This window comes from Protopterus annectens, chromosome 3.part1 (genome assembly GCF_019279795.1).
Source record: "Protopterus annectens isolate FY-2018-M chromosome 3.part1, PAN1.0, whole genome shotgun sequence".
NCBI classification, from domain to species: domain Eukaryota; kingdom Metazoa; phylum Chordata; order Ceratodontiformes; family Protopteridae; genus Protopterus; species Protopterus annectens.
In genome coordinates, this window is record NC_056732.1 from 325,250,885 (window position 1) to 325,270,725 (window position 19,841).

Genomic DNA, 19,841 nt, shown 5'->3' on the forward strand with positions numbered 1-19,841 from the left:
CATATAGGAGGAAAGGATAACAAATACACACAGTAAAGTGCAATTTCCCTTAAGAGCACACAGAGATCACAGTCAGTCCGGGGCTGATCGCTCCCTTGCTCTCCAGGTCCCCATTAAGACTCACCACTGGCACAGCTATAGGGTCCAGATCTCAGCCTAGTGGCAAGCCAAAACCTCCACCACTCTCTCTGTCCAACCAGTGCTTTGTGTCCCTGCCCTAGTAGCTGACACACATGCACACACTTTGAGAAGAATTTATACAACCACACTGACACTCCTGGGGAAGGCTGGCACAGATTCTCCAGCTGTGCCCCCTTTTCCCAGACTATATGGTAGTACCAGCTGCCACCACCCACTAATATTTATCAGCTACTCAAAGGCTTTTAAAAGGGTGTCCAATTATTAATGTGCAGTATTATTATCCAATTGGTAGTATAGCCCAGGGCTAAACCTACTGAAGTGGCTTTGTACAACTTACCAAAGGCATGCAAGTACACTAAAGAGCTTAAATTATCTTTACAAAAACAGCCACAGTTGAAAGGGTTTAAAATATTTAATAACAAATAGTCAAAACACAAGACAATACTTTTTACTACACAGTGCTAGTCAAGAGTTCAGAGATCACATATAAATACTTAAAATAATTCAGTAGTACAGTTCTGACATCACAGAAAAACACGTAGTCTAATATTTCTAGTTTCTAGCTATTTCTAAGAGAAAACACAAGTCTAAGATGAACTTACAAATAGAGCAAGACAGTGCTGATGATGGCTAAGACAAAACTGCTTAATGCTCACTGATTCTCTCTGGTTTTAAAATAGCATTCATGGCTCACTTTACATCATTCTTCACACTTCAGTGGGTTGCATTACATCCTTCTTCACACTTCCCTGAGTTCCCAGGCTAACAGAAACTACATTTACATTCTTCACCTCTGGGTAGAAACCAGAGCAATAAAGGACATTTATGCATGCAAATTCTGACCATTGACTCTGGCCTTAAAACAATAGGCAGGATGCCCCATTCTAGACTCACTGGCTCTGAGTCCTAATATCAAAGTGTCACAACATGCTTTACTTGGTCAGTAGAGTGCACTGTTGTTACATTTTTTCAGTTCCACATGTAACACTATTTTTATCATTTAAGACAACATGTGGTTTACATTAATATTTACAGATGACAGAATCATCTCCAAAATTCTATCTGGCTAGGCTGGCAGCCTTTACCTATCTTCACCCAATCTTCACATACCCCCCCCCCCCCCCCGGAGAACTCAAGCTAGTTTTTCAAGTGACCCTTGAGAAATGCTGCTTGAAGGAGTTAGGTCTATCTGAGTGTACCTTACCCCATTCCCTGTCTTGACAGCCCATCTGCATTGACATTGCTAATCCCACTGCAGTGCTGCATGGACATATCATATGCTTGCAACCCCATGCTGCATCTTAGCAACTTGGCATTTTGCTGGCTGGCTCTGTTTAACCATGTTAGGGGGTTGTGATCTGTTATAACAGCGAATTTCCTTCCATACAAATAAGGCTGAAGTTTCTGCAGTGCCCACACTATGGCTAGACATTCCTTTTCTACAGCTGCATAGCATTCATCCCTGGGTTGGAGTCTACGATTGAGATAAACCACTGGGTGCTCTTTCCTCTCTGAAGAAATCTGGCTAAGTGCAGCCCCCACCCTATGGTTCGAAGCATCCACCTGCACAACAAATTATTTGCTGGAATTTGGACTGGCTAACACAGGGGGTCCTCCCAAAGCTTCTTTAAGCTTCTGGAATGCCTGCTCACATGCTGGGGTCCACACTACCTTATCTAGCTTGTTCTTCCTTGTCACATTTGTAAGGGGAGCAGCTATGGTACTATAACTGGGGACAAACTTTCTGTAGTACCCTGCTGTCCCTAAAAATGCTCTCACCTGCTTTTTAGTAACAGGTGCAGGGCATGCCTGAATGGCTTCCACTTTGGCAGGTTTTGACCTTATCTTACCACTCCCCATTATATGTCCTAGGTAGGAGACCTCTGCCATACCCACCTGACATTTGCTCGGCTTAATGGTCAGCCCTGCCCTCTGTAGTCTGCCCAGCACCTCCCTGACATGTTGAAGGTGCTCTTGCCAGGAATGGCTGCAGATGGCAATATCATCTAGGTAAGCAAGAGCAAACGCTCCTGCTCCTGCTAGGATATGATCTACCAGCCTCTGGAAAGTTGCTGGGGCATTCTTCATCCCAAAGGGCATCTTTGTGAACTCATACAAGCCAAAAGGAGTCACAAAGGCTGACTTCTCTCTAGCACTGGGAGTCAAAGGCACCTGCCAGTAACCCTTGGTAAGATCAATGGTTGTAAGTTACTTAGCCCCACCCCACTGATCTAGGGCCTCATCTGTCCTAGGCATGGGGTAAGCATCTAACTCTATGTGACTATTTAATTTCTTGTAGTTCACACAGAATCTGGTGCTGCCATCCTTCTTTGGCACCAGCACCACTGGGGACGCCCAGAGACTGTTGGACTCTTGAATCACCCCTAGTTCCAACATCTCCTGTACCGCCTCCCTCAGAGTCTTTTTGACTCTCTCAGGCACTCTATAAGGGGCCTGCCTAATAGGCCTTTGGGGTTCCGTATCCACCTGGTGCTGCCCCAGGTGGGTGCACCCTGGTTTCCCAGTGAACATGTCCCCAAATTCCTGCAACACTGCTCGGATTACTTGAACCTTGGTAGGAGATAGCTGCTGGGACATGGCTACCCCTTCCACTGAGATGTCAGCATGAGCCTCACTGAGGAGATCAGTCACCAGATCTCCCTCAGACTCCTCCTGCAATCCACTGCAAATGCTCAGCACAAGGGCCTCCCTATTATGGTAAGGTTTCATCATGTTAACATGGTACAATTTGTGCCCCTACCTTCTGCCTAGCAGTTCCACCATGTAGTTAACATCACTTACCTTTCTTACTGCCTTGTAGGGTCCCTCTCAAGCTGCTTGCAGCTTGTTGTGTCTGACAGGAATGAGATCCATTACCTGCTGCCCCACAGCATACTCTCTAGCTCAAGAATTCTTGTCATACCACACCTTTTTCTCTTGTTGGGTTTCTGCCAGGTTCTCCTGGGCCAAGCCCATGAGTTCCCTGAGCCTTGTCCTGAGATTTAGGACGTATGCCACAACAGACTCCTTGTGAGACTCGCAGTCACCTTCCCACTCATCTTGAATTAAATCTAGAGGTCCCCTCGCCCTATGCCCATACAGCAAGTCAAAGGGTGAAAAACCTGTGGATTCCTGGGGAATCTCCCTGTAAGCAAACAACAGATGGGGCAAATATTTGTCCCACTCTCTCTTAAACTGATCTGCAAATGCCTGTAGCATGGACTTGATTGTAGAGTTTAACCTCTCAACAAGACCATTAGTCTGGGGATGGTAGGGGGTGGTCTTCATGTGCTTCACCCCACAGGACTTCCACAGACAAGCCAGCAGGTCTGACATGAAATTGGCACCTCTGTCACTCAGTATTTCTTTTGGGAACCTACCCTGCTGAAAATCTCTAACAAAGCATTTGTCACCTTCTCTGCCTCAATGGAGGACAAAGCCACTGCCTCAGGGTATCATGTAGCATAATCCACTACCACTAGGATATACTTTTTTCCTGTGGAACTTGGGGTACTCAGAGGACGTACAATATCCATAGCTACCCTCTGAAATATAAGTTCTGCATTTTGTACATTTTATGCCCATATGACCTGCAAAGGGAATATCATGGGCTATAGCTAGAAGCACCAGACGGTAGGCTCTAGGCACTACCAACTGCAGTACTCTCTCACCTTCTAGCCCTCCCTCAGGGGTCCACTCTCTGTACAGTAACCCTTTGTCCCAGTATATATTTCCTTGAGAATCAGGTGCCTTCCTAGTTACCTGTCTCAAGCCTTGCAATGTAGGATCTGAGAGCTGGGCCTGTCTCAACTCTCTCCTTGTAACTCTTCCCAGCTCCCCTTCCACAGGAAGTCTGGCATCCTTTGACAGTGGTGCCTCACTGTCAGCCTGGGTACTACTAATCACCTCTACCTTCGCAGTCACTCTGTCCAAGGGTCCATCAGTACCCCCAAGCAGATGTGGCTCACCTTCAGTCTCACTGCTACAGGGTAGGTCCCTCCCAGAAGTAACCACCTCACCAGTCCTAGCTGCAAGTATGCAGTCTGTCTGGGTCTCCCCCAGGCTACCAGACTTACCTGCTGTCTCTAAGCCTAACTGCATGTAACTGCACAAACACAGGGTACTGCACTATCAAAATCATTCCCTATCAGGACATCTGCAGGTATATCCTCAAACACACCTACTTGCTGGCTTCCTTTTCCACCCTCCCAGTCAAGGTGAACCCTAGTCAAAGTTATTTGGAATGGTATCCCTCCTAAAGCCCTGACTGGAGTAGACTGCCCAGGCAAGTAGTGCTCCTCTGTAACCATTGCAGGCTTTACAATGGTTATATCAGAGGCTGTGTCCCTCTTGGCAATGGCCTCTTTGCCATTCACTACAATAGGATATAACCTCTGGTGGTAGTTTGGTACCCTTGTTGTCCCAAGACAACCTACTGTTGGCATTTTGTCTTTCCCACTTACTGGCTCCCTCACCTTTTGTTCCCCACCTTGCCTCCATGGACACCTGTATGCCACATGGCCCCACTGGTTGCATTCAAAACATTTAACCCTAGCTCCTGGACATGTACCTGGAATAGTGGCTTCCCCTGCTACTGGCAGATTCTGTTGGGGCAGTCTGTGCTGCTCACCATGGGTTCCTTTGGACCCATGAGCAGTACTAGGGGTCCCTTTCCTGTGCAGGGCTGCCCTGATTCCCCAACTCATCTGAAGTGGCGCATTGTCTATCAGCTAACCAGATCCTCATGTCCACAGGCAAAGTACTAAGGGTTTGTTCTCTGACCAAAATGTCTGCCAGCCCTTCAAAAGTGGTGACCTGACATCCACTCACCCACCTATGGAAATAAGTGCTCAGTTCAGCAACATATTCACACACACTTTCATCTGCCTTGCATCTATGCTCACAAAACTTTTTCCTATATGTTTCAGGTGTTAGCTTAAACAATTCTAACAAGTGATTTTAACAGCAGTATAATCAAAACATGCAACATCAGACATTTTTGATAAAACAATTACAACTTTACCATAATGTAAGGGAGACAGGAACCATACCCAGAGCCTTTGGTCAACACCATACTGTTTGCATACCCTCTCAAACATATGAATGAAACTATCAATATTATCCCCCCTCTTTGAACTGGGGAAGAAATTTACTGACCTTTTGTGCTTCTGGGGTCCAGTTACTCCCTTCCCCATTACCTCCATGACTCTGGCGAAGAGTCAGCATTTCCCTCTCATGCTTCCTCTGCTGCTCCTTTTCCTCGGCTTCCAGGTGTAGCAGTTTCTCATTCTCCTCAGCCTGTAGACTCCTCAGTCTGTCAGCTGCTTCTGTCTCCAAATGCCTTGCCTCCAACTCAAGTCTCTTTAGCTCCAGATGGATTTTTAAATCCTCTGCACAAAGGTTGAGCTGTCCATTCTCCAAGGGTATTATATCTCCACTGCCAGTCTGATTGTCCTCCTGGCTGCTGTTTTCTGATGCAGCTGTAACCAAGGCTGAAATCAGGTCTGCTTTAGTCAGGTTTCCATATACCAGTCCCCTAGCCTGGCACATCTCCACCAGCTGGCTCCTTGTCAGCTTTCCATACTCCTCTGCTGACATGCTGCCTGCTCACCCTGACTTACTAAGCTAACAAAAGAAATAAAACAATTGTGATCTGAACTCTGAGTATTCACTGCGTGGCTGATTTAGAGTACAAAACACCTTTAGAGCTCACTGTACACAAGCTACAGGAATTCACTCTACCCACACCACTACAAGCCAATTAGTATTTGCCAACCGATTGGCAAAATCCCAAAAAGGGAAGGCATCTCTGATCAGTATTAGCAAAAAACTACGGGCACTCATAAAATCGTCTAAGGCCAGCTTCGAGAGAAAAATTGCACAGGACACTAAGGATAATCACAAGGCTTTCTTTAGTTATGTTAGGAACCTGGATGGAATTTCCAAAATAACAAAAATACATACACGCCACAGACATTGCCAACATCCTAGCTGACAGGTTCAGTGCAAACTTCTCCCTCTCCCCACCAAAGGGCAAATATCTATCCCAACAGAGTGCTGCCCGACATCCCAGATGCTCAGGTAAGAGCCGCTCTCCAAAGCAAAACACAGCATCAATGGAACCAGATAGTGTGAACTCAAGAAGAGCTAAACCCAAACATAAAACTACTGTTCAATCTTAGCCTTACTACAGGATACAACAGTGGTCCCTCTCCACAATGGTGGTGCCTCAACGGATCCTGGAAACTATCGTCCCATAAGCCTGACTAGCTTGGTCTGCAAAGCTATGGAAAGGATCATCATGGACCTCATAAATAAAGATATTGGGGACCTACAGACACTGGATCCTACCCAGTTTGGCTTTGTTAAGGCAGATCCTGCCTAAACCTGGTCGATTTCTTTGAAACAGTCACCAAGGCCATTGACAAGGGAAGGTGGTCCACACAGCCTACCTGGACCTCGCAAAAGCCTTCGGATACAAATCCCACTCTGGTTATAGATAAGCTCACCAGCTTAAATATAAACCCTATGTCACTAGATGGGTTGAAAACTGGCTCAAGGACAGAACCCACATGGTTAGAATTGCTGGAGCCATGTCAGACTCCAAACCAGTTACAAGTGGCGTCCACAAGGCTCAGTCCTGGGACCTCGCTTTTTACGGTATATATTTCTGCGGTACAGGCCAACACGGAAGGACTGTGGCTGACCAAGTTCGCAGATGACTGCAAACTGGGTGCCATAATCAACTCTCCAGACACAAGCATCCTCCAAAAGGGACTCATAGAAACAGACAACTGGTGCCAGAGCATGGCCTCCTCAAGCTAAGCAGCAGGTGTATAGTCATCCTTTGGCAAAAACAAAGTGCTAACAAATACACACATAGGTGGTAATCCATTAATAAAGAAGAAGTCATTAGGACCTAGGGACCCGTTGATTGATAACAATCTCTCATTTGACAACCGCGGCCAAAGGGAAAAGCATTTTATAGCCCACCTAATCATGAAGGGATTCACATCTAGATCAGGGAGTCACATATTGCCTTTTTACTTCATCCTCATCAGGCCCATAATTGAGTACAATGCCCCTTTTGGGATGTCCCATACTATGTAACCTAGTAAATTCTTATAAAAACCTTCCTACCCTAAGATCAGCTAAAAAACTACAAGTAGCCACTACCAAATCCTTTAACAAAGCTGGAGACTGCCTATTCTCAAATGCAGTTGGCAATTCCTGGAACAAACTTCCAACTGAGATCACATCCCTTACTTCCACCAACCTTTTCAAGAATCAGCTGAAAAACTTCATGAAAACCAAATGGCTTTGCCCCTGCTCTCAGCCTGACTGATACTTATTTTCTCCTCTTTCTAACTCTAACTCTCAAACTTGATTTCTTTTACTGAAACGCCTATATGTTCTTTATATGGCAAGTTTAAATACTTCTTGCTCTCTTTTATTGTATCTCCCCATTATGACTTTCTGTATATTTTTTTTGCTTACTGAAACTGAACTAGAACTTTTTCTTTTTTGGCTGTTAAAAAAACAAAAAAATTATTACTTGTACTATTTTGTATAAATGTTTCTTTGTTTCTGTCCTTGTTATTGTCACGGAGCTTTTCTCCTCGGGCCTCTACTGAAAATGGACATATATCCAGTTAGACTAGCCCGGTCAACAAATGTAAAATAAATAAATAAATAAATAAATAAATGTACCTTACCAGACACCTGCAGCAACTGGAAAGACCCCAAAAGTACCTCACCAAGAGGATCAAAGGGCTCAAACAGATGCCATATGCTGCCCAGTTAAAGAAACTCCAGCTCTACTCAGTGGCATACCGCCTGCTCAAAGGAGATCTGTGCCTGATTTATAGCCATGTCCAACCAATTAATGGACATGCTGCACCTCAGAAAATCCAAATCCCATCGAAGCACGCGGAGAGACTTGAACCTCAGCACTGAAATAAATAGGACATGCTGGAGGGACAGATTCATAACCCAGAGGTTATTCATAAAATCCCAGTCCAGGTTAGGCAGAGTCCCACATTGACTCTCTTCAAGAGGAATCGTGATGAGTGGATGGGAGATCGTAGGTTTACCCCGGCTATCACTTCTGTGTCACTGTTAGACAGAGGCACAGTATACTAATCTCAAAAAAAGGCATAGCAAAATTAATTTAAAATGGGTGGCGAAAGCCAAACACACTCTGGCTAGGCTTATAAATGCCCTAGGGCAGATAGCCTAGTATGAACCTATGAACCTATGAACCTATGATTAATATGTGGTGTGGATATCCTACCACTGCCAAACAATTCATATGTGACGCCCGTGCCCTGCCAGCAATCAAGGAGCCTCAATCCTCACCACTAACACCAGTGAGGGGCATCTTATATAGGAGGAAAGGATAACAAATACACACAGTAAAGTGCAATTTCCCTTAAGAGCATACAGAGATCACAGTCATTCCAGGGCTGGTCACTCCCTTGCTCTCCAGGTCCCCAATAAGACTCCCCACTGGCACAGGGCAGATAGCCTAGTACTATACTATGAAACTATCTTTACTGTGTCACTACTAGACAGAGGCACAGTATTCTAAATGTATTCTGTACATTTTTTGTACCACTTCATGGGGTGGCAAAAGCCACATCACTATGGCTAGGCTTACAAATGCCCCAGGGCAGATAGCCTAGTACTATACTATGAAACTATGAAACTATAGGGTCCAGATCTCAGCCTAGTGGGCAAGCTAAAACCTCCAGCACCCTCTCTGTCCAACCAGTGCTTCATGTCCCTGCCCAAGTAGCTGACACACACACACACAGACACACACACACACACACACACACACACACACACACACACACACACACACACACACACACACACACAAACACACACACTTTGAGAAGAGTTTATACAACCACACAGACACTCCAGGGGAAGGATGGCACAGGTTCTCCAGCTGTGCCCCTTTTTCCCAGACTATACGGTAGTACCAGCTGCCACCACCCACTAATATTTATCAGCTACTCAAAGGCCATTAAAAGGGTGTCCAATTATTACTGTGCAATATTATTATCCAATTGGTAGTATAGCCCAGGGCTAAGGCTATTGAAATGGCTTTGTACAATTTACCAAAGGCATGCAATACTCTAAAGAGCTTAAATTATCTCTACAAAAACAGTCATAATAACAAATAGTAAAAACACAAAACATTACTTTTTACTACACAGTGCTAGTCAAGAGTTCAGAGATCACAGAGAAATACTTAAAATAATTCAGTAGTACAGTTCTGACATCACAGAAAAAACACTTAGTCTAATCCTTCTAGTTTCTAGCTATTTCTAAGAGAAAACACAATTCTTAAGATAAACTTACATATAGAGCAAGACAGTGCTGATGAGTTGGATGGTCAAGACAAAAATGCTTAATGCTCTCTGATTCTCTCTGTTTTTAAAATCACATTCCTGGTTCACATTACATCATTCTTCACACTTCCCTGGGTTACACTACATCCTTCTTCATGCTTCCCTGGGTTCCCAGGCTAACAGAAACTACATTTACATTCTTCACCTCTGGGCAGAAACCAGAGCAATAAAGGACATGTATGCATGCAAATTCTGGCCATTAACTCTGGCCTTAAAACAATAGGCAGGATGCCCCACTCTAGACTCACTGGCTCTGAGTCCTAACATCATAGGGTCACAACATGCTTTACTTGGTCAGTAGAGTGCACTGTTGTTACATTTTTTTCAGTTCCACATGTAACACTATTTTTTACCATTTAAGACAACAAGCCTGTGGTTTACATTAATATTTACAGATGACAGAATCATCTCCAAAATTCTATCTGGCTAGGCTGGCAACCTTCACCTATCTTCACCCAATCTTCACAGATGGGAAGTTTGTTCCAAAGAAGTGGTAGTCTCTGAGGCACTTACCTGTCTGTCCAACATGTCACGTTTATGTTGCAGATGAGGTTTGGGTCTCTAGATTGGTTAACGTTTATGTTATTTGTTTTGTAGAATGTGCGACAGGTCCAGCAGAGTGGGAACAGAGAATGCTTTGTATGCCTGGCATATATTGCCTCTAAGTAGTCTGTAGGCGACTGAGTACACAGATATGGCTTTGACAAGATCTGCATATGACATGTTCTTTATGCCCTGTATTCTTTTTGTGGGGAACATCTGTAGATGTCCTAGTTGTATATGCCTGGTTAGGTACCTACCAAATGGGGCATTATCCTCAATGAGGGATATTATCCTCAATGCTTTGGACTGATGAGAGCAAAACAATGACCTGGATGCTATACCCTTGTTTATAAGTTGTGCAACACAGAATGATTTCCTTACTACTTTATACCCAAGGTGGTTATAGGACAGGCTACTGTCTATATACATTCCTAAATACCTGACCACTGTTTTTATGGGTGTGTTATCAATGTGGAATTTTTCCAGTCTAAGCTGTCCTCTCAAAAGACACTAATATGTATTTCTTGCCTTTGAGTTTTATACTGTGGCTCTGTCACCAGTTATTGGTCTGTGTCAGGTCTTCTTGGAGGCTATTTGTGTCTTTGGGGTATTCTATGACTGGGCCTAGTTTGCAATCATCTGCAAACCTGGACAGCCGGAGTCCCTTGATTATAGCCTTGACTTCAGAGATGTAGATACCAAAAAAGAGGGACTCCAATAGTGACTGGCTTTTTGTGGAGTTAGACTCCCCTATCCTAACTTCTTGGGTCCTGTCTTTGAGCTGACTATCCAGCAGGTGATATAGGGTTTATACCTAATTGTGTGAATTTGTCTACAATGCCCAAGTGGAGTACTGTGTCAGATTCTTTAACCAGGTCAAGGTAATCATTTTGCCCTCATCCATTGCTTTGGTAATCTTCTTGAAGAAGTTCACCAGACTGAGTAGACATGACCTGCCCTTGACAAAGCCAGACTGGGTTAGATCCAGTCTCTGAAGGTTTCTTATGTCATTGTTTATCATTTCCATTATAATACTTTCCATTGCTTTGCACACAAGACTAGTCAGACTTATGAGTCTGTAGTTACCTGGGTCAGTAGATGGCCCACTGTTGTGATGGGATGACAGTTGCAGTTTTCCATTTGCTTTTCATAAGGCCTTCCTGGGGCTACATTTACTCAGTGATTCCAGTGGCCTTGATAGGTCATGATACATGCTATTAAGGAGTCATCCTGGAATATTAATGGGGCCCATTAATGCAGTGTTCTTGACCATGGAGAGTGCTTTGAGGACCTGTTCCCTAGTGATAGTTGTGGGAGATATTGTTGAGGATATTTCCTAGAGGGGGGAGAGGGGGTTAAAAATTGAAGCTAAATTTGTCTGCCTCATGGGAGGAATGGAGGCCAACAGGTTCTGTAAGTTCAATGTTTTGAATTTTGGTTACATATACAGATTTAGAAATTAAAGATCTCCAAGAGGCCTCTTTCTTTGGTGCTGGAAACATTCTAGAATAGAAGAAGCCTTTGCCTATTTCCCTTACAGGCACTGGTTATGTGACCCATTGGGTGTGTAAGGACTGAAGAACCTGAGGAAAAAATTCTGTTTGGTTCAGAGAGTGGGGAGGAATTCCTCTGAAAGGAGGTTTTTCTGTCTAATGCCATCTGTAACTCTCCTGCACCACTTTTAGCACCCAAGGACTGAGACAATCTTTTACCAAAGGTTGTGCTGAAGACCAGTTTGGGAGGCAAATTTGTAGAGATATTGGCCAGAGGAGAGGGAGGAGGGATAAAATGCCTTCATAGTTATTGTGTTCTGTTGTTCTATCCCTTTTTCTGAAATAACCCTTGTTTTGTGTTGTTATTTCCATCTGGCCATCTCTTTGTAGCAGTTGGTTTCCCAGAAAAGGACTGATTTTGCTTATTTGGCCTTTTGTGAAAGAGGGAGGCCTATAGAATTTGTATTTTGGACATGAAAAATTTTAGCCAAACATCATTCATCATCATCAGCCCCCTTTTTCCCATGTTCTACATGAGGTCAGGGTATCATCTTAACTGTCGCCATCTCTCTCGATTCGGAGCTACAATCCTGCCTTTTTCAGCCCTCACGCCTGATTGTCACAGATTTTCTTTCTCACAATCCATCCACCTCTTTGTCAGATGTCCTTATTTCCTCTTACCTTCTTCCTGTCTTTCCCAAATCTTCTTCACCAGATTGTCCTCCACTTTTCTGCACATGTCCGAACCACTGTAATCTGTTCTCTTTGATCTTTTCTGCAATTGGAGCTACTTTGGCTTCTGCTCTTATGTCTTCATTTCTTCCTGTGTCCCACAGTGTGCATCCTACCACCCTTCTCAGGCACTTCATTTCCATCAACTCTAGCATCTTCATCTCCTCTGCCTTTACTCCCCAGGTTTCTGTACCATACAGTATTACTAGTCATACCACTTCTTTGTACACCTTACTTTTCAGCTTCTTTGGCATTCTTCTGTTATAGGCTACACCTGAACTCTATGCCATTTGGCTGCATTCCCTCTGATTCTAACTTTGACCTCTTCATCAGACTTCCCTTCTCCTCAACCACCCCTCCTAGATTCTTGAAGCTATTTACCTGTTCCACTATTTTCCCTTCTATCTCATTTTTCAGCTTCTTCTGATTTCCCCAATGTGCTGCCATTACCACTGTCTTTATCTGTGCTTAGTTTCATCTTTTTTATTCCATTCCCCTATCCTTTGCTGAAGTTCTTGCTCAGAGTCTGCCTGTAATGCCACATCATCTGCATACAGTAACTTTGTTGATCTGTCCCCTCCAATATGTTCGCTAATGAAGTCCATCAACAGTATGAACAGCAGTAGGCTCAGAACTGAACCCTGGTGTACACTCAACTCCCACTGGGGACCCCTCTGTGAGGCCGAATACTGTTCGCACTTGAGTCATTGGCTCCTTGTACATAGTCTGCACTAATTCTACCAATGTTTTTGGGACTTCGAACATTGCAGTACTGCCCAGATCATCTTTCTTGGGACCTTTTCATATGCTTTCTCCAAGTCTAGGAATGCCCAGTTTAACTCTTTCCTCATCTCCAGCTTATTCTCAATTATCTGTCTCACTGCAAACATTGGGTCTGTTGTGTTGCATCCTGATCTGAATCCAAACTGCTCATCTCCCATCTTACAATCTACTACTCTGCATATCCATTTATCAGTCACCCTGTCCAGAACTTTCATGCAATGTGGTAGGAGTTTGATGCCTCTGTACTGCCCACAGTTGTGGATGTCCCCTTTGTTCATGTACACTGGCATGAGTATGCTTATTCTCCAGTCATCTGGGATATGCCTTTCTCTCCACACTGCTATGAGTACCCTCAGCAGCCATTTTCCCCTATCTCATCCAGTGTCTCTGTCATATCTGCTGTGCCCTCATCTGTGTCTGCTGCTTTCCCTGACTTCATTTTCTTAGTGCTATTCTTACTTCATCTAGGGTGGGGTCCTCTTCTTCTCTCATCATAGGCTGTTTCTGGGACAATACAGCTTCTGTGGGGCTTTCTTCATTCAGAAGCTTCTGGAAATACTCCTTGCATCTGCCTTGGATGTCCTGTGGACTGGTGAGCAGGTTGCTGCCGGCATCCCTTATGAACGGTGTCTGACTATCGTCTTTATCTTCTTTCTTTGCCTTGGAACCTAATATAGTTTCTTTGTACCACCTAATGAGCCACTTTCCAGAAGTTGGTAGAGTGCTTACGATGCCGTATTTTTTGCTACTACAACTCCTTTCTTAGCTTCTTTGTTAGCCAAACAGTATTCTTTCCTAGCTTGGTCACTATTTTCAGTCTCCCACTTTTACTTGCGCTCCTTCTTTCTTTTGATCACTTCCTGGAATTCTGCATTCCACTACCAGTTTTCCTTATGTACCTTATTTCCATACCTGGCCCGGCCACATATCTGTTCTATAGTCCTAACACATGCAGTTTTGAGGCATTGCCATTCTTCAACTCCACCTATTTCCTCCTCTTCTTGGGGTGCTAGATCCCCAAGTAATTCCTTGAACTGTTGTACTTTCTCTCCAGTCAACTTCCAGGTCTCTCTTGACCTTAGAGCCTTCTCTGACCACTACTTGCAGCTGATTGTGGCAACCAGTGGTTTATGCTGTGGTCCGACTGTTTCACTGGGGATGACTTGGCAATCATAAAAATCTTAGCCAAACAGTATCTCCTTATCTCAAAGAGAATCTAAGATTTCAGACTTTACTTTATCATCAAACTTTAAGTTACGTACCCAAGCATGTCTTCTCAGCACTGTGGTAGTAGCAATGGCCCTAGGTAAAGTATCTGCACTATCATACACACTCTTCAGAGCATGTTTGGATACCTGGGACAAGGTATAAACACATTGGTTCAAAAAAGAGCATTCCTCTGTAGAAAGAGTGGTAACCAATTCTCTCTTCTGTCCATATGGCAAAGCTTACACTTCCACATATATGCCTGGTAATTAAGAATTTTGAAGGCTTAAGTGAAATAAGAAAACATTCTTGTACCTGTTTGGTCCAACATCTTGTTTTCTTTGACACCAGGAGAGGGGTTCATGTTTAGAATCAGCCTGCTGCTGATAAGAGATGCAGTGAAAATTTTTTATTTTTTATTGGGGATACTTTTGTCACCTGCTTTATACTGATGTCCATCGTCAGGTCTGCTGGTACTCCAGTTCATCCCTGGACTACTTCCATAATTTATCCAGGGCCAACATAGATCCAAAGGATGTCCTGGGGGTGCATCCTCCATCAGCTGCCAAGGTGTTTTGCTTTAGATCTACCCACACTTCCACTCCTTCCCTGGCTGCATGTTTATGTTGTGTGGTGGGCATGCCAAATTCCCATCCTAACATCTCTTAGGCTATGCCCTCCCTGTGTGATCCTGGTCTTTGCCAGGAACATCATGGGGGACTCTCATACAGCTGCCCTCCCTTCCAGGATAGACACACCTCCATCCCTTCCTGTCACTGTTTTTGCTGATAAATGAACCCGGGGGAAGCCTAAAACATATTCAAAGCTTTATCCTTCTGTGCCACTGGACTAGCATGAGATGCAGTGGAAATTGCTGCTGGATCTGATCTAAGGTGATAGAAAAGAAATTTATTAGCCTGAGGTTCCATATACAATTTATCTAACTTTTAAGGACTGCCAGCTGGGTATCAGAGTGATTATTGGCAGCATTCAACACATCCTCCAGGGCTGGCACTATAGGAGGGATGGGAGAGGAATGAGATACGTCAGTTTGTAACATATCATAGCATCTCCTCAGTTCAAAGGGAGCATCTGTTTGTTCCCATAAAAATATTTCATTCATCCTAGCTATGCTCCAGTTAAAAGAAAACTCCTCTACAGAAGGATAAGAATTAATATTTTCGTCACAATCAAAGAGCATGGTTTGGTGATCTGTGGGAGAAGAATAACGTGAATCCAGACAGTACCAAGGCACATTCTACCAGACCCTTGTCTTCTTCATGGTATACTGGAAAGGGGTGGATTCTAGAAGCTTTCTAGAGGAAGCTACATGGTCCCCCATACATTCTTTTACAAAGCATTACAAACTAGATTCCTTTCAAGGCCCAGAGCTAGATTTGCTAGGAAAATTCTTCAAGGGACTCCAGGATTCGTATCCTTCCTGCTCCCAGGTTGAATAGGCTTTGATAATCAACCCGTATAGTGTAACGACTACTGCAGCAGTGGGAATGATGAACATTGTACAGTTGTGTAAGTTGCAATTCCCCATAACAGTAAATGTTTGAATTCCTCACTGCTGCAACAGCTGCACCCACCCTCCAACCCCCTACTCCTATATATTTGTAGTTGAAATATAAAGTAGGGTTTACATGTATTTCTACTTTATTTTCAGTATTGTTACTTTTGTTGTTAGTTCAAGATTGTTATACTTTCTCTTGCTCTATTTCTACACATTTTCCAAACTGTAGTTAGCTTTATACAAGATTTGTTTTCATTCCCAAGACTGCAGCTGGAAAGGTAACATAAAAGCTCTTACCGCTGGCACCAAATAGAGGAAGCATCTGCTTATATATATGCCACCTGTTTAAACAGCTCTTTTCTGGCTGTATTACACATTTCTGCAGCTGATTTCCCATTATGCTGTCTAGTCTGCTAAGATTAAACTACCTTCCTCTGTTAAATGCCTTAGGAAATCCCTTCCTCATCTTGTGATAAGCATCCTCTGTTTCAGGAACTGCTGAATGGAATGGAGTATTACTTTTACAATCCAAGATCTTTGCCTTGGTCTTCAAGACCCGAGACTCTTCTCTTATCAGTAGAATAGCAGGAGGATATTGGAAGTGACTAACCACTTTCATGAAGCAGCATCTGAAGCAGTAAAAAGGCTGTGTGCAAAACCTCATATTCACTGGAGTGTTAAGGAAGTTTTCTTATGTGTCAAATAGAACCCAGACAAGCATTTGACAATGTCCAATGCTGATTGGCACAGGAGGCAAACAGCAGTAGTTATGGTTGATACATGGTTGATACATTGGTTTGTCCCTGTTTTTACTAAGCAACACAGTTAATAACACACGTAAGCGTGAATATGAAAACTTTAATTAAGTTAGGAAAACTATCACCTTGCTTAATATAACATTTAAGTACACTCAATGATTCTTAGCTTTATTTCTACTTGCCAACTGACTTGTATTTTCTTATTTTGTTGAAAACACATCCTTATGCACCATCACAGTCTCCTGCATACTGTAGCAGACTGCCTGTTTTGTACTATTTGCATATTCCATTAAAGAAAACCCTAAGGAAAAGAGATCAAAGGAATGACTCCTGTTAACACAGGCAGATGTGTTCATGAGTCTGAGTTGAAACCTGTCTCATTTGGTTCATCCCACACAGCTTATTTTATTAACTTATTTTATTAACTTATTTACTGGAGTAAAGCATTGCTCAAGAATGACCATTTCTAGGTACGGTCCTGGTGAAAAAAAAAACATTCACAGGTAGCAAACAATAGACATGGAAAACACAAACAGAAATAAAAATATTTTGATAAAGCAGTACAAGACATTTTATATAAATATATACATACATATATATATATATATATATATATATATATATATATATATATATATATATATAAATATATATAAACACAATAATGAATACAAAGTCTGCATACAGAGTAAACTATAAAAAATACAATAAAGAATATAAGGTCTGCATACAAATAAACTCCAAGTTATGGAGTGGACTAGAAGATCAACAGAAACTAATATCGCCCTAGTGACCAAACCACACCAACCGTGGGTAAATCCAGCATTACCCACACCCAGGCGTGGGTTATTGCTTAATTATTGTTCGGTTCTGACTGGTGCCTTCGTCAGACAGTAGTGTGTGAGCCAGTCAAGTGGATGTCACTGCTATAGTACTCTTATAATTTGTGGGATGTGACTTTAACAAATACTGTAAATATCAAATGATTGGGATTACCATATGAAGCAACATTAGGAGAAAGTTAAGTGGTTAAGTTCAATCCAAATATAAAGAAAAAAAGGCCTGCATTTAACTTTGCCTTCGTGTTAGCAGCAGCATGTTGACTTAAGATGACAGGAGCATTAACTATTTATCTGTGCATGCTGTTGTATTTTGTTACTGCGGTTCTTCATTACAATATTTCAAATGACTGCATCCTGAAGACTGTAGTTCTTCTAGTAGTGCTTGGTTGTACTTCATCTCCCACTTAATAGCTGTATTGCATTATGTCCTTCCAATGAACTGCCCAGCATGTAATTCCCATTTGCAGCAATACAGCATTCATTTTTAAAGTGGTAAGCAAATGATACAACTAGGCCATTTTATAAATTATCTGAATTACAATATAAATCCTTTTCTTGGTGGCAGTTAAAAAATCATTGAAACTAAGAATGAAAAATCAGATCTAATTTGGTCAATATAAGAACAGTAAATGTTTGGTTAGACAGTAGCTAGCAATTCTGGCACCCTATCCTATTTCCTGATCTCCCAAACTCTTTTCAGTAGTTGAGAACAAAAAAAAAATCTTCCCTGTAATATTTGAGAACAAAAAAGGTCCCCTCATACTTGATGACCAAAAAAACCCTTTTTCTCCTTTTTTCCTCAAACTGTAGGAAGCCGCTTGCTACATTTTCCTGCAGTTTATACCACACATGAAGCCCTAAATGCTTCAGCCCTGACCACAGATGCAATATTAGTATTCAGTTCTGAATGCCAGTAATGAACTAAAATCCTATCAGTATTTGGTGGTTGTACCCACTAACGTTTTGCACCTGTGGTAGCTACACTCTTCAACCCAACCTAGCGACACATCTGTGTTTGGTTCTATATTATGATGCTTTTGCTAATATTTATAAGGACAGCTGTTATGCAAAATAATATTGCTTTATTGCTATTTTATAAACGCAGACTAGCCCCTTCATTTAAGCCAGGTACAACAAGATTTAGTAAGGAATATTGAATCAGCAAAGGTAATCATGGTTATTCTTTCTATAGCCTTTCAGTAAAAAAAAGTCACTGGTGTGACACGTGGCAGATAAGCAAATTATCTCCCTTGAATGAGTGTATTATAGTGTTCTTATAATAATTAGGTAATAACAGTTCAACATGAAATCACATGCTGTTTAGAAGAAATAAGCAAAAAACTGAGATTCATAGACAATCACTTTGAGCCTACGAGGTCACTGCACAAAGAGTCACAGAGTTAATCAGATATGTATTAGGCACCAAATAACACATCTCATCGAAGCAGATGACTATATGATTAAACGTAAGAGTGACAGTAATAGAATGAAGAGTGCCAGGCTGCACTATAGCACAAATACAGTAAGGTGCATGGCTGATGTAATGGACTTCAGAATTAAGGTAGGCTAGTGCAGCTGAGACAGTGTGTGCTGACACCCATAATGTAGCACTACATAGCTACATCTCACTCTCATTCAGCACAAAAGGGTAGAATAGTGGTTACCAAATAGATCAGTCTGAGCATGCACAGAAAAGTACTAACCCTGTTCATCATATAAATGGAGTGGAAAAGTAGGAAAGAGGAGAACAGTAAATGGAAATTAGTACACAAGGGTAACCATAAGGCATGAAAGGTAAGAGAAGGGAAGGATATGTATATATATACATATACATATACATATACATATACATATACACAGTGGATATAAAAAGTTTGCACACCCCTGTTAAAATGCCACCCACACACCCCCTGCTATATATTCTAACTCCAGGATCACACTACAGTGGGGAAAAGGGCCTATACACTGCCAGTACTATTTTCGATTAAATGCTTTTTGGCAAAATGAGTTTTCGGGGTAATGTGCTTTTGGCAATTTGGTCTTGCTGAAATAACATTCGGCGAAATGTGCTTTTGGCAAAATGAACCTGATCCATATATATATATATATATATATATATATATATATATATATATTTTTTTTTTTTTTGGTAGCCCCTTTTTGTAAAATGTACGTAATAAGGATAAGTAAGGAAGGCAGTGAGGGATGGCTGCAGATGGGATAAAGGCAAAAGGGCAGGTAGCAGAGCAGGCGGATAAACATAAAACACAGACTCAGACATACAGGGGTGGCATACACATCAAAAGCTGTGGGAGATAGTGGATGGACATAGACATGCAGAGGATGAATAAGGGGTGATGAGGGGCATTAGACAAAAAAAACGAGGAAAAGGAATGACATGT

The 19,841-nt window shown here is 42.4% G+C and overlaps 1 protein-coding gene across 3 annotated transcripts in view; it reads left to right on the forward strand.

The window, feature by feature from the left end:
• The window catches only part of RFTN1 (raftlin, lipid raft linker 1), a 2,439,049-nt gene that overhangs the window by 2,347,122 nt on the left and 72,086 nt on the right, over positions 1–19,841 (forward strand). The window lies entirely within an intron of this gene.